The 15,873-nt window shown below is 36.6% G+C and overlaps 1 long non-coding RNA gene across 1 annotated transcript; it reads left to right on the top strand.

The window, feature by feature from the left end:
- The first annotated feature begins 6,486 nt into the window (after positions 1-6,486).
- Positions 6,487-8,237, top strand: LOC147503856 (uncharacterized). Its single transcript, XR_015220279.1, has 4 exons — positions 6,487-6,682; positions 6,884-6,933; positions 7,098-7,182; positions 7,997-8,237. It is a non-coding gene; the product is annotated as an uncharacterized LOC147503856 (long non-coding RNA).
- The last annotated feature ends 7,636 nt before the right edge of the window (positions 8,238-15,873 follow it).

The following is a 15,873-nucleotide window of genomic DNA, read 5'->3' as shown; positions in this document are numbered from 1 at the left end:
TGCAAATATTTCTACAAACCGCAAACACCACGCGCAGCGGAATTAATGGGTGTCCACAATTTGTGATTGGAAAACATACCTTTTAGATCCGGTTTTGATAACTCTGAGAATCCAAGCTTTATGAATCCAAATCAATAATCAACCTCTTGATCTTCTGTTGTATTCCTTTAGAATAGATTGGACGTTGTGTGGACAACGATCTACCAATCCCCTTCTTTCTCACAAAGCTAGATCCAATTTTGGATCTATCTTTCCTTGCCTCTTTTTCTGTTTAGATGAATAGTGAATTTCGGCCTGAGAAAGATTATTCTATTTATAGGCTACAACAGGGACCATGAGGAGAAATTAGGGTTGGGCCTCCTGACGGGCTTGGGCTTCCCATGTTCGCCTAGAACACACAGCCCAAGTCTATCAACAAATGGCTTATTCCACTAAAGGCCATTGTTGCACTACCGCCCTAATCCCAAATTACGTGTCAGCGTTTATGGGCTCCATATTATATGCTCGTTGATATCCCCATGTTTAAGATATCGAATGTCCGTTGATTAAGTCAAGTTACTGACAACTACATTAATCAACTTCTTATGTCCTTGAGTAGTACCACTCGACCTCATTGTCATGTTGGATTAAATCCACCTGCAGGGTTTACATGAAAATCCTTATGAGCTCCTCATGTCGGATTAAATCCACCTGCGGGTCACGGATTCCTTCTATAATCAACAGCACACCTTACATACAATGTCATTACCCAATCCATCGAGTTTGTTGATTCACAAATGAATCTCACTCATTGATGATTTAAAGCAATGTACAATGCATGTAAGTGCCCGTTATTATATCCAGATTAGGAGGACAAGCATCCATAATAACAGAGGCGTTTGTTCCTTTATACAGTCAGTATAAAGAGAAACAACCTCACTTGGTCCTGTTCAATACACACAAAGTGTACTAGTGTAATCCTATAGTCAAGATAGACTAATACTAGATTATACTACAAACATACCAATGGTTTGTCCAAATCTATCTAGGTTATGAACGATTACTTATACTTTATAAGGTACTGATGATATGATCTTCTGTGTGTTCACACCATATCATCTACAACATAAAGTATTAGACACATGCATATAACTAATAACATATATAATATGCATAACATTTGCCCATATGATTCTCATTCAAAAAATAAAGAATTAGAGTTAATACAAAAGTAATGCTTTTAGTATATAACCCTATCAGCCACTTACAATCACACCATCCTATTTCTAATCGAGTTAGAGGTATTTTATTAGGAGTTACGAGGCTAGGGTGATGGTTTAGAAAGAAAAAGGAAGGGAAAAACTAAATCTGATAAGTCGAGAAACTGGGTCTTCAAGATACTTGTAATCAATGAAGAACCTCGTTTTGTTCTTTTTCTTCCGAATTGTGATATATTCTTTTAGCCCCTTTGGCTTTGTGACTCCATTTTGAATTTTGGGAGTTCTAACTTTTCTTTTGTTTATTTTTGCTTTTCATATCATCTCTTTTTGATTTTGAACTTTTGGGAGATTTGATTTTTGACTCCTTTGATTTTTTTGGAGTTTTGGTTTTTGATTCTTTTCTTTTCTTCTCTTTCTTTTTTCGAAGCAAATAACTATTCGGTTTTTGTACAAGGTCTTCTCTCCTATTTTTCTGATATCCATCCAGTTCTCAACTTGGCAGCTGGGTAAGCTTTTTATTGTGTGTTGTAACGGGTTAGGAATCTTTGGTGAAGAATAAGACGGATTTTAGAAAATGGTGAAGGCTCAAGAGGGGTAACTAGAGGAAAACTATCTTTTTGGGGTTTTAACGTTTATTTGGCTATATCGATCCAAAAAGGGCCTAAATTGTCTCGTAGGATATGGCATGGTGATCAAGCAAGTGGATGTGTGGTCTTTCTATCTAAACATCCTTTGTGTCATCACTCAATAATCATTCAGATGAGGCTTTTGGCTAGATTCTTACAGGATATGGAACTTAATTATTCTAACATTGGCTTCGGAAACTCACTGCTATATACAAAACAAATGTTGATACATGTCATTCATGAAAATATGCAGAAACTATTGTACGTATATTAGTCTAAATACGAAGAACAAGTCCTTACTCTATTGCTATAATGAGACTTCTAAACTTTTTATTCATCATAGAAAAAGGAAACAAGACTTTTTAATACTAAACGGAAAAATATTTTTGGTCTTTTTCTTTTTTTTTTTTTTTTTTTGAAAAGAAGAAATATACTATTATATATAGATAATGCCTAGTTTTTACAAAATGTTACTATACTACCCCCAAATAGAACTATGTTTTGTCCTCAAAGTATGAAGAGATAAGGAAAGAGATTACCATAGAAGCATGAGCAAAAACAGCGATACACCTGTATTCTGTTCTTCATGATGAAAATACGCCACCCCCAAATAAGTTTAGGGCATGGGTTGTTTATATAGAATGAGAAATACATGGTTTATTATACTAGGGATATTTATTCTACTATAAAATCTTTTTGCGTTTTTGTATTTTTGAAAACATGAAATGCGTGAAAGAAAAATGGAAAATTTTGGCATAATGTATCTATTTTAACTTCTCATAAACCAAATTCCACAAGAAAAAATAAAACAAAATAAAACAATCATATAATATTAAGCATAAAATTAAACTTATACTATGTCAGACACGTGAAAAATAAATAGATCCAACTATATAGACACTAGGAATCCTAGTCAGAATTCGTGCATGACTCGTCTCAACGTCTAGAAGATCCTTCTCCTTGCTAACGTCGAGGCATGGCAAGTCTATCACTACACGGGAGCGCGTCTCTGATGCTCTGCAGTGTTCTAGTGACACTGTGCTGAAAACGTCGCTACTCCTATTGGAAGGATCACTGCTCCTCTCTGAGGGTATGTTGTTCTGTTCAGATAGTCCGCTGTTCCGCTATAATGTTACCCTGAGTTTCCCTGAGCTGGTGGAGATATGAATGTAGAATCCTCTAGCCTCCATAGAGGAAGTGAATTGCGTCCATGGGCTAAGTGTGACTGTCGAGTGCCATCTTCAGCGAAGCAATCCACCTTCTCAGTCGGGCGTGCTTACTCAGTGGCTCTGGCTTTAGGTGGGAGCCATGACTTCTGGATGCAGTGGGAATAGATAGGACCTGTGTTAGCGTCCTTGACCTCTACTAGGGCGTATGTGGGTTGGAACCCCTAGTGCTGCATGATCTTGCTGACCAGCACTAGTAGAGGGGCAGTTGACTTCTTCGGTTTACAGAGTTGCTTGAAGATAAAGAATAAAATGCAGAAGGTGTTATTCTGCTCTTGAAGAATCTATAAAACATGAATCATCACCTTACCTATATCCGAAGGCTTGGCTGAGCCTAGCAAGTTGTAGGCTGTCCACTGAGTAACTACTAGCTAGTTCTTTTGTAGCGAACTCTGATAAGCGAAGTGAGACTTAGGGTTTTTAATCCCCTCGAGAAGTGTCTCTACCATCATCACATCGATGGTCTTTCCATTTAGGGATTGTTCCGTCTGAACATAAGCATTTAGAGGAATCCCCAGAACTCCACTCACCACCTCCTTGAATTGGTGAGCTCCAGCGAGTAGCCATCCTTAACAACCATAATGTGGTCATCCTCCCCTCTAATCATGTAGTTATAAAATAAAAGAGTAAGAGATGGAGAATAAGTCGCACCTTCCAACAAAACCAAGGGCTCCCATCCTCTTCTTCTAATCTCAATCCTGAAGTGCACTTCAAACAGATCGGAATAGAAGAGGTCTTGAAAATTTTTCTCTGGCGCGATTTTAAGAACTCGAGCCATTTAGAGTAGGGATTTAAAAAATTGCAGTTTTTAGTTAGAATAGGGGTTGAAAATGGGGAAGATTGTTAAAAAATTGGGTGGAGGTGTGTTGAAGTGTACGGGCAGTCGCGAGCTTGGAGGGGGTGAGCGCGAGTCAAGTGAGGCGGCTAGGGTTGGGGATTTTTGAAATGTAGGAGAAAGGAAGTGGGCAGTCGCGTGGGCTTAATGGTTTGATGGCACGTGCCTCGCACATGCCTCTGTTAAGAATTTGAAATTTTTGCCTAAGCCCAAATGAATTCAAGAAATTCCGACCTTGTCCTTAGTGCATTGCCAACTTCGAGGGCCGATCCGCGCTTCGTTAATTCTCCGATCTTGACTCGTGAGGTACCAAAATGATTAGCATAAAAAATGCAACGTAATAGTATAGGGTACATTCACATCCAACGGTGAATGAAAAATAGATGATGGAAAGAACTATACAGGAACTGTAGGGAAATATGTATAGATAACATAAAGAAAATTTTATTTAATTTTTTTTTGGGTTTCGAATAAGTTGACTGAAATTTTAAAAGGTGGGTCGTTTTAAGTCAGATCCCCAAGACGTGGAAGGTTTTGAAAATTGGAGTCAATCCCAACCAGATGGCTGAATTAGTCTCTTCAGCTGTGCCCGGTGAGCAGGTGGCTGGCACATGAAAACCGTAAAAACTGAATTATTATGAGGTTGAAGACCGGGGCAAGTTGATGTTTGACAATTCGAGCAATAACCTTCTCTCATAGCTCGTCTCTTACGTGTGTATGAACTCTTACCTAAACAAGAAATGATTTTTGGTATATGTGTCCATATCTTAAGTTGTAGTTCTCTATGAAGTGCTTGCACACAATCATTGAAACTGATCCATCTAGTCTTGCTAAGTGGAGGGTTTTTGTTTGCTACAGAAGACATTTTTGAAAAGTTTTCATAAACGAGAGAGATTAAGAAAGGGAAAAGATTTAAACGAGAGGGGAAAGATTTTTAAGAAAGGAAATTTTTGAGTCTTTTAACATCAGATTCTCGAGACAAAATAGAGAGGTGGAGGCAAAAAGATAGAATTAAATAGAGAATAGTACCACTTTGGGTTACTCTATTTGTTTAATTCTCATTTGGAGACGCCTTGTCTCTTTTTCTTTTTTTTTTAGTTGGTTTTCTCATTAAAAATACATCTCTCATATAGAGGTTTTACCAATAAGATAAAATTATACGTTAATCCGGTATCATTTTGGTTACTCTAGGCGTATAAATTTCATTTTTATATCTTCTGATTTTGAAAACTATGGAGAGATATTTTAAGAAACTCGTACTCAAATGATGTGATTCTAGATCGTACTACTTGAAAACAAAATAGATAATCTTAGGCAACTTTCGTGTTGGCTCTGTGGCGAACCCAATCTAGACAGACAGAGCTTCAGCTACGCGAGTTGTGGGATTTATAGCGCAAGACATGGAATGTCCTTACCTGGGCAAATAGCTCAGTGATATAGGCGACCCTTAGTATGCAAAGCTAATCTCAAACTACCCCTAGATTGCATTACTATACCAGAGTGGTCAATTCCTAACATACCATTTTTTCATTTCTAACGGATATATCTGTTACCAATTTTCTTACGAATATATCCGTTACTTATCAAGTTTTTCATTAGTATATATCCCAATTTATGTTTTTTGACCCAGCTTTTAATATGTTTTACCGAGAAAAAAAAGAAAATAAAACAAAAGCCAAAAGCTTTTCTCCTCGAATGGTTTAATGAGGCCGAACCATGTTTACCATCATGATCTATCACTCGAAGAAGAGGAAAGGCTCGTCTTTTCTAAAGAACAGAGGTACACAGTAGCAGTCGCTCTACGAAGGTACGCAATTTCTCTCTACTTAATTTTAGGCTTTTCAATTCGACAAATTTAAAAAAAAAAAAAAAAAAAAAAAAACTTTTTCACATGTTCCAAATCACTGCAATAAGTATTATTTATTTTTCAAAACCCTAGATTTAATTCGATTGTTTTTTTTTAAAAAATTGAGAGTGGTTATACTCAAAACCCTAGGTTTTGAAGTAACTCCACATGTTCTTGTTTGAAAAAGATTCGAACTTTAACTTTGAATTGTGTTACTTTGATTTATGATTTGAAATTGAGGAAAGGGGTATTTTTGTTTTAGTTGAATTGGCAGTTGAGCTGAGGGTTTTTATTTTTTATTAGCTTGAGTGTAAAGTTGTTAAATGATTGGAGGGATATGGTTTGAGCTACTTATTAAGTTGATCTTTACTAGTTTTAATTTTCAATGAGCACAAGGCATACAACGGATAAAATTGAGTTACTTCATTATTATTTATACTGTTGTAATTGGTATATTTGTCCATTAATTTCAAATTGTATTGCTGGAGATGTCAGTGTTAGTAAAAAGATTGTTATATTTCAGTTCGGGAGCGTTCCTTTCTTTGCTAAATAGTTCAGAAGATATTCTACTAGAGTAACTGTGTTCGTGGTCTGGTGGATATTATCTTCTTGCGAGCTAAGGTTTCAATAGAGAAGATCAAGACATTCTTCAACCGTTTTCGGGTTATAGAAGATCAGAGGGATAATCCGACCTTGTAACTTGAGTAATTTAGTTGACACCTTGTTGGAGGCTGCTGTATTATTTAAGCGGACATATATCTGATTTTGGAGGTTATTTTGGGTTGGAGGAAGTTTGTTTCCATTATTGATGCTCACACACACTGTGGCGAGTTATGATGGACTATAGATTTTTGTGGTTTTTATAATGGCACTAAATCTAGTGGCAATCTTCAGCGACTGAGAAGGATCCACTTATCAATATCTCCGATAATATGTTGTCACCAGAACAGGTGAACTACTTGAACAGATCTTTACTTGACTCTTAAATTATATTCAATCTTGCCATGGCAGCACACACACACACACAAAACAGAATTTAAGAAAATAGGTCATACTCCTTGGTTCCTTCCTTGTACAGGTGTCAGTTAAAAGCTTTTATGCCTATGGTTCTTCACATATCCCTAATGATTGTCTTGATTTTGGTATTTCAGGACACATTGCTCAAGAAACTTCTTCACCAAGACTTCTTATCGAATAATAAGTATGGTTTTATGTTTTTATCATGGTTAGATAGCATGTTTTTTATAGTTTTATCATTGGATTATATGAGGCGAGTAACTACTTCTAAGTTTCATTGCTTGTTCGCCTTGACATTTTGCACTAATCAAGTGTCATTTTGTTTCATTTTTTCCCCTTATTTTTTAGGCTCACAACGAGTAGCCCTGTTCCATTATGCTGCCTCAATTCTGTTTTTGATCCTTGCAATTGTAATATGTAATGCAAAACTAAGGTAGGTTCCAAAATTGGTCTTTTAACTATGCTACTTGTGAAGTGGATATAATTTTATGTTATTGAGTACTTAAGTTTGTTAACAAATGCTTGCAACCATTCTATGGTTTTAAATCCAGATTTACATACAAATGCTTTTGAATTATTTTCCATTTTTTAAGTAGTGGCAGTAGTGCATCTTATTTATTTGTCTTGTGTCTTAGACCAACATTACAACAATGTGGACAATACACTGGGCTTACGTTCGTTTTAATTGCATCACTTGCACTTCAGTAAGAATAATCAGCTCATGCATGTATTAAACATGTACCCCATGGCCAGCAAGCTTGACGTGTCGATATCGTTAATGGCATCATCTCGTATTTGGTCATTGTTGTAGGCTCTATCTTAAAAAGGTAGTTTGTTCCTCGTGTTCTATGTTATTCAGGTCTGTCCATCCTTTAAATCTTGAACCCCAACATACTTGACCAAGGCAGCAATATTATTTTTGAAGGATATGCACTGTTTTTGGCCGGTTTACAAGTACTATTTTTTTGTTGCTTTTTCTTCAATTTCAAAGTGAAGATTATAGGATCAAGTCAATGGGTCCATTTGGCAAAAGTTCCAACTAAAGGAAGAAAAAAATATTCTTACGGAAACTTAGGCCACTTGACTGAATGATTCCATTTGCTTATGTGGTAACTCAAAGATAAACATTATACCTGCAAAGTACACTAATACTACTTATATTTATTCTTAGGTTTATAGCTCTTTTGCTATTAGTTATTAATAATGATAACACAGCTTATGGTTTTTTTTTTCTCTCATTTGATCAGGAGGCATTAGATACTGTTCGACTTTGTAAATATGATCAAGAGAGTACATTTGCTATGCTTGCTTCTGTGCTATAGCTAGGAAACATTTCTGTTCAAGTAATTGACAATGAGAACCATGTGCTTGTTAGGTTTGTCAATATATGACTATCTGTATATGGTAGAAATGAATCAAGGAAGGAAGTAGGAAAACTCATTGTGAGACTTTGTTTTTGTTTCAATGTAAATTGTGATTTGGATTGGAGGCTTTGTTTCTTTGTATGTAAATTGAGATTTGGATTGGTGGTTTTATTTCAATAAAGTTTGATTAGTTATTGGTTTTTCTTGTTATTCATTTATTGCTTGAGTTGTTGTGTAGATATTTATGTGAGATGGAATAGTCAAATGTGGAAGAATTAGATTTGCATTTGCAGGGTGGAAAAAATTTGACCTAGGATTTTTTTTTTTAGTGGATATAGTTTACTAATGGATATTTTCGTTACAAACAATAGTTAGTAAATGGCACATCCATTACTAACGGATATATCCGTTAGAAATGAGAAATTTAATCGGGCCATCCACAGTTGGCTATCTGTTACAAAGAATTTTAGTAACGGATATAACCGTTACTAAAATTATTATCAGTAACAGTTATATCCGTTACTAAATTTGGCCTAAGTGAGAGTGACGCCCCAGAGCTAACGGATATAACCATTAGTAAAAATATAAGTAACAGATATATTAATGTAAAATCCATTGCCCATTTTGAAAAATCATTTAACTATTAATGTATCGAGAATCTATCATTAATAGCACAAAGAAAACAAACATTTTTGAGAAAGAAGTATAAAATAAAGAAAAGAAAAATTGTATACTCGTTCCACAGGTTCATACTTACTCCAACGACGAGTAAAAAGTGTTTTAATTTACAAAGAATATGCGAGATATACTATGGACTAAGGCTCCAGCACATACAACCACACCCTCGAAGTGGAGAGGTCCGGTTACCTTATTGATGTATCCCCTTAAAGAAAAAGATGGAATGGGAAAGGAATACATCGGAAAAGAGGATTCAATCCTCGTAGATGGGATCTTGGAAAAGGATTTCTTCGACATCCGTAGACTATAACTCATGAAAACATTTGAGGCACTGACCATTAACTTTAAAGGTATTGTTATCCTTATGGTTCTTAAAGTAATAGTCCCATAAGGGGTGACTTCAGTTATATTAAAAGGACCAGTCCATCGAGTATTTAGTTTTCCTGGAAAAAGATGCAATCTAAAGTTATAAAGCAAAACTTTTTGACCAACTTTGAAATGTTTTCGTAAAATATACTTATCATGAATCCTTTTCATGTTGGTTTTGTAATCTTTTGAAAGGTCATAAGCATCATTTCGGATCTCTTCGAGCTCGTTAGCTTGTAGTGTATGCTTTTCACCTGTCGCATCGAGATTGTAATTAAGGATTTTTATTGCCCACAAGGCACGATGCTCTAGTTCAACTAGCAGATGACAAGGTTTTCCAAAGACAAGCCTATAAGGAGACATCCCTATAAGTGTTTTAAAAGCGGTTATGTATGCCAATAGTGCATTGTTCAAACGAAAAAACCAGTCTTTCCTATTGGGATTAACTATCCAAAATCATTTAATCTCTCGATTAGAGACTTCAACTTGACCACTTATTTGAGGATAGTATGGAGTTGCAACCTTGTGGGTTACTCTATATTTCTTCATGATATGTTCAAAAACTCGATTACAAAAATATGATCCACCATCACTGATGATGGCTTTTGAAACACCAAACCTTGAAAAAATATTTTCTTTAATTAAACCGATCATTGTTACGACATGGTATGGCCTCAATCCATTTAGATACATAGTCTATGACTACTAGGATGTAAATAAAACCATTAGAAGTTGGGAAAGGTTCCATGAAATCGATGCCCCAGATGTCAAAAATCTCCACTATGAGAATGGGATTTAAGGGCATCATGTTACGTGTAGAAATACGACCGAGATGTTGGCAACGAGCACATGCCTTGCAATGAAGAAATGCATCGCGAAAGAGTGTTGACCAATAGAGTCCACATTGTAAGACCTTAGCAGCGGTTTTATTGGCACTAAAATGCCCTCCACAAGCCTGTTCGTGGCAGAAGGAAAGAACAGCAGATTATTCCCATTCTGGAATGCAATGTCGGATGATCTGATCTTGGCAGTATTTGGAAAGATATGGGTCATCCCAATGATAGTACTTTACTTGAACTTCTTCTTCTGATTTCTATTCCACAATGGCGGAGTCTCTTCAGTCACAAGATAATTCACAATATCAGCATACCAGGGTGCAGAGAAGATTACGTAAAGGTGTTCATCAGGAAATGAATCTAAAATGGGCTCGGAATTACCGTCACTATCATCAGTTAACCGAGACAGGTGGTCAGCCACTACGTTTTCAACTACTTTTTTATCTTTAATCTCCAAGGTGAATTCTTGCAGGAGAAGAATCCATCAGATCAACCTCTGTTTAGCATCCTTCTTTGTGAGAAGGTACCTAAATGCTACATGATCAGTATAGATTAAGGTTTTTGAACCTATTAAATAGGGACGAAATTTGTGTAAAGCATAGACAATGGCTAAGAACTTGCATAGTAAACAACTGTAGGTCCCTTATCATGTTTTTGACCTAGAACAACACCAACAGCATAGTCACTGGTGTCACACATAAGCTCAAACGATTTTGACCAATTAGGAGGTTGAATTATAGGTGCAGTTATTAAGGCAGCTTTCAATGATAACTATATAATGAATAGTCTACCTACGAAATGAACTATGAATTCACAACGTAAGTAAACTAGAACTATTCTTTTACGTGATTATCAAAGCTTCTACTCTCAATGCCAATTGCACTAAATGGAGTACGAAGTTCGTTCCACTCCTAGTTCCCTAGCATGGATTGTTTTCTAAGTCTAACTAGTAGCTCTTAAGTCAATGAGAGCTTTATTTAAATATTATACTCACGATACTTAATTAAGATGATTACTAGAAATTAACTACAAATGCTATGGAAATACTATTGTTTGACTCTAGATAAAGGAATTAGAGGGAATTGAATCCACCTCGAATCCAACTTAATCACCTAGTACAGATTGTGGTATCTCGATTCTTACGTTTTCGGCAAGAATTCCAAGTCTAATCCCTAGTGTTCATGGCATTTCTACCAAGTACTAACTAGCATGTGAGGTCGCCCCACCCATTCTCATGGCTTAAACACGACCTTCTAGAGTGGAATAGATGCTAAAACGTTTCTATACTAAACAACTAAGTTTTCATCAAGGCTTCATCAACCCCTCTAATGGAGGTTTAGCCTTGAATCATCAATCTAACATTTCCCATTGAATCTAAACTAAACATAATGTGAGAAATTTAGATTTACTTAATTTGAACAATAATGAATCTAACTTAATGGCTGGAATGAAATAGGAACAAGAATTGAAATTAGATCTATACTGGAAATGACAAAACTCAAACTTGATAAAAATACTACTTTATTTATCTAATCAATCAAGAACAATGATTCAGAGATTTAATCTAAAACAAGAATTTAAATGGAACTAAAACTTAATTTAATTAATAAAACTAGATCTATAATTCTATATCTTAATTTAGGTCTAACTAGCTACCATTAACAAAGAGCTAAGCTTTTGTTTTTATACATCCAGATCCAAAATTCGTGCATGGGCTTGGAGCCATGGTTTGGGCCAGAGAATCAGGCCCAAAACCCAATTCTTTCAGTCCAAAAAGGCCTCTTCAGCTGCAGTTGGCTTCCACAGACTTTTCGTCCACTTCTGCTCCTCTGATTGGGTCAAGGCTTGGACCATTGCAAAGCTCTTTCCGAGCCGGTCGTTTTGACATAAGGTAGGCCCAATTCCGAGGTCTGAGTCCAAAGATATGGCATTCGGAAGTTCTGGCGCTTTTGCTCCTTTATCTCGCTAATGTGGCACATTTATGCACATAATGGACTTTGAAGCCTGAAATGCATAAAAACACGTAATCAGTATTAACTCTTACTTATTATTCACATAATTGGTCTAACAGTATGATTATTAAGGGGTTAAAACTACAGTTTTGGGCTCTTATCAAACCACCCCCAAACAGCATTTTGCTTGTCCTCAAGCAAAGATGAGAAATTAGAATAAGTGACCAAAATGGAGTTCTAACTACTCTCTCGTTTATGAGAGTGCGATTGCATTGACCATATGCAACAAGGCCTTAAACCACTAGGAATTCCCTAGTGGACGAGTTATAGCCTCGTGAGAGTTTTCCAGTGAAGGTACTCACAAACTTCATCTATACTACAACGACTAAGAAATAAAACTATTGTTTTCTCATTCATGTCTCAACTATCTATACATCTCACTAGCAAATACATAAGAATAACCCAGTCAGAACCCTAAGCTAATATATGCATAATAATCAATCATCTAAAATAAACATATAACAATGAGTAATACTATGAAATGTAATAGCAGGTCCGTTTCTGAAAACTGGAATAGCGTCCTTAAGTAGGTCCTCACATAAATGTCAAGACAAAAACCACTCTGATTTTTCCACTCAAGTTTCGCTACTCCAGTGTGCAGTGGGCACACTTTACCTTACAATCTCAATGACAACAAGGAAGCCGGGGTCGATCAAACACATCTGCCACTTACTATCCCACTAACCTATTCCTAATTAAGCTAGAGGTCTTTATTAGGTGTTGCGGGGATTAGGAGATGGTTTAAGAAGGAAGGAAATGGATATTCAAAAAGGACAAGTCTGAGATAATAGAGTCTTCATATTATGTAACTAGAGAAAACCTTGTTATTTACTTTTGCTTCTACACTTTGTTTCCATCCTTAGCCATATTTTTTTTTTCTTTTTCTTTGGCTTTTGACTCCTTTTATTCTATTTTTTTTTGGAGTTTTTATTTTATTTTTTTTTTTTTTCTTTGGATGGAAACTTCTTTTCTTTATTTTCTGAAGCACTTAACTAACTTTTGTTTACACAGGTTTTTCTCTTCTTCTTTCTTCACTCATTCTATTCTCAGACTTATTCTAGATTGGGTAGGTTGATTTATTATTTTTTTTTATTTTGTTTTGTTTTTGTAACAGGGTAAAGGAATTGTGGTTTATGGAAGGCTAAAGAAAGGCTCAGAGGGGCGACTAGCGGAAAATAATTCATAGGTTTGAATTTCTGGCTATATCGATCCAAAGAGGGCCTAAATTCTCGCTTAGGATATGGTTTAGTGATCAAGCAAGTGGACGTGTGATTTCTCTATCCGGATTTTACTTCTCCTCTTGTCATTTCTCAAATGTTTTATTTCATATAAGGCTTTTAGGCTATATTCTCACAGGATTTGTAGAATAAGTACTCTAGCCTAGATTTTAAACTTCTTGCCAAACAATCATAGATACTCATGTAATATATTTATAGATAGATGCAAAGATTATTACCTACATATTAACCTAAGTTCCTAACTATTATTCTCGATGCAAAAGCTCATTGAGACTTCTAGATTGTTAAGAGCATAGAAAGAAAACAATACCAATATTCCTAAGTGTATAACATACTTTTATTTTTATTTTTGAGTTTTTTGAAATTTTAACTAGAAAACAAGTGCATATTATACCTATCTATATCCTAACAGATGTCTTAATTACACGTGTTTCTATGCCCCCCAAACAAGAAGCATGCTTTGTCCTCAAAGCATTTAAATAAAGAGGGTAGGAAAAATACCATTGAAACGCGTGAAATTCAGGAACATCTGCAAAACAAAGTTAAAACATACAAATATAGTAATAAAAATACTGACGCAACTCTATAAGAGTTCCACCCATTATGGGGTTAACAGAATTAAATTGCTTGGGACATAAGCAGACACTAACTTAACTAAAACTTACCGCACCCCAAAGATCTACTCGTCATCCTCCTCTTCTATATGAGGTTCTTTAGCATCCCTGCCATGCCATAACAACTTGCCTTATGCCTTTACGTGGGTGTATCATCAACTAGTGCTAACCTCTCTAGTGTTATTTGGTCTGATGGGGTGTAAGGGGCAACCAAATGTGGTTGCACCTGCCATCCCGGCCAAGTCATGGCTCGGAATGATCTTACCACACGATTGGTGGGTCTCATGATTTCGACCCTTTTCCAATCATTAATGGTAATCGTGTACAGAATCACGGGTAGGCAAGCACGCATAAAGGCGGCAAACCAAGACAGGCATAAGAAGGTACTTATGCCTCAAGGTATAGGCTCGCTTGAGTAAGCAACTAAAACTTCGGGGGAATGTCATACCTACGACGCGTCCCTCGGCTAAAGCAAGGAAAACGTCACCGTATTATTGGCGTAGTAAACTACCGTTCCCCTAGAATGTTCATCATGATGAACAACATGGTTGTTTGCCTACATTCAGTGATAGGCTACTCAAGGCGATGTTATATTGGTCTTGGTCCATGATACGAAATACCCTCCCCATAATACTCATGGAAATAGGCATATTCATATAGGTATGAGTTATCGTCATATATCCCCACGCGTGTGCATAGGGTCGGGGTAATGGCAATCTCGAAACCAAAGCTATCAAGTGTTTATTGAATTCCATAGTCGTACCATCAATAGTAAGGGAAAATTTTTGTTCTCCTTCTTTTCGTACAAAAAAAAAAATATAATATTATTATAGAAGAATTCAGTTAGCTTAGGTGAAAAGAATCGTCATCACTTACCGGAAGATGCCGCCATCCTAATTGCCGCGATCTCGTGAACGAACGATGCTCCATAGGTATAGGTTCCCATCAAGTCTTCAAAAGGCGTTCAGAATCACTATAGGTGGTGTCATCTCAACACTACTTGTAGAATAGCCGCGAAAACCTGGAAGAACCTCGGAAAATCGAAAATTTTCGTGATTCTTTGGGCGCGAGTCGCTCTTTGGTTTTGAAATTACGGTGTTTGGCGCTGGTCGCGCTCTACGGGCAGTGGATTCGGTGATTTTTGATTTCGGTGTTTGAGCACGGGTCGCTCTGCTTTGCTGCGAAGCGCTCTAGGGATTTTTCGATTCTGATTATAATAGGCGAAGTCGCTCTGCTTGAAGCCAGCTGGGTTCGTAGGGTGCAGAAAGTGAGTTTCTAAGAAAAATAAGGAAAAAGGTTGGAGTGAAAAGTGAAAGATGATTGTGGTGTGTAGTGTGGGTTGTGAGTGTAGTATGATGGAAGTTTAAATAGGTTCTGGGTTTCCAAAACGAATCGGCAAATTGCCAAATTGTTTTAAGGCAATTTCCGGAAATAGAAAACTGCCAAACCCGAAACTGGAAACTAACCATAGTTTTGATTTCCTAACAACCCTGGTATCTAAACTCTCCTACATATCATGCTACCACTATTTTCAACTTTTACTCCAAGACAACCTTACGAAAGATGATCAAAATAAATTATATTAAAATAATATGAAATCCAAGCAATCTAAAACAAACAACTTAATATTTAAATCTAACTACTGAAATAAAATTCCACTAACTAAACAATAAAACGATAAGATAACAGGACACAACTGATGGTGAACACCTAGGCGTGTGAAGAAGATGGTCCCTGAGATGGAGATCGCGTGGTGGACGAATGAATGGCTTGAGCCATCTGGCCTGCGGCGACGACGCTCATGCCTCTCAGACTCAGCTGAGACAGACTCATCCACGAGTGGCATGCGTCGTAGCATCTCTATCCTGAACAAGCGCTGTGCTTCCATCTCAGTCTTGAGTACTGCATACTGGGCTTGGTGATTCTTGTGGATAACCTCCAAGTCAGACAAGATATCTTCCTGACCCCTTTCGAGCATTTCAACTCTCGTCTGAAAGTTCGTTTGCTTATTTCGAA

This window comes from Coptis chinensis, chromosome 4, assembly GCF_015680905.1.
Source record: "Coptis chinensis isolate HL-2020 chromosome 4, ASM1568090v1, whole genome shotgun sequence".
Lineage (NCBI taxonomy): Eukaryota > Viridiplantae > Streptophyta > Magnoliopsida > Ranunculales > Ranunculaceae > Coptis > Coptis chinensis.
The sequence above is the reverse complement of the archived record's forward strand: the minus strand, read 5'-3'. Positions and strand labels throughout refer to the sequence as shown.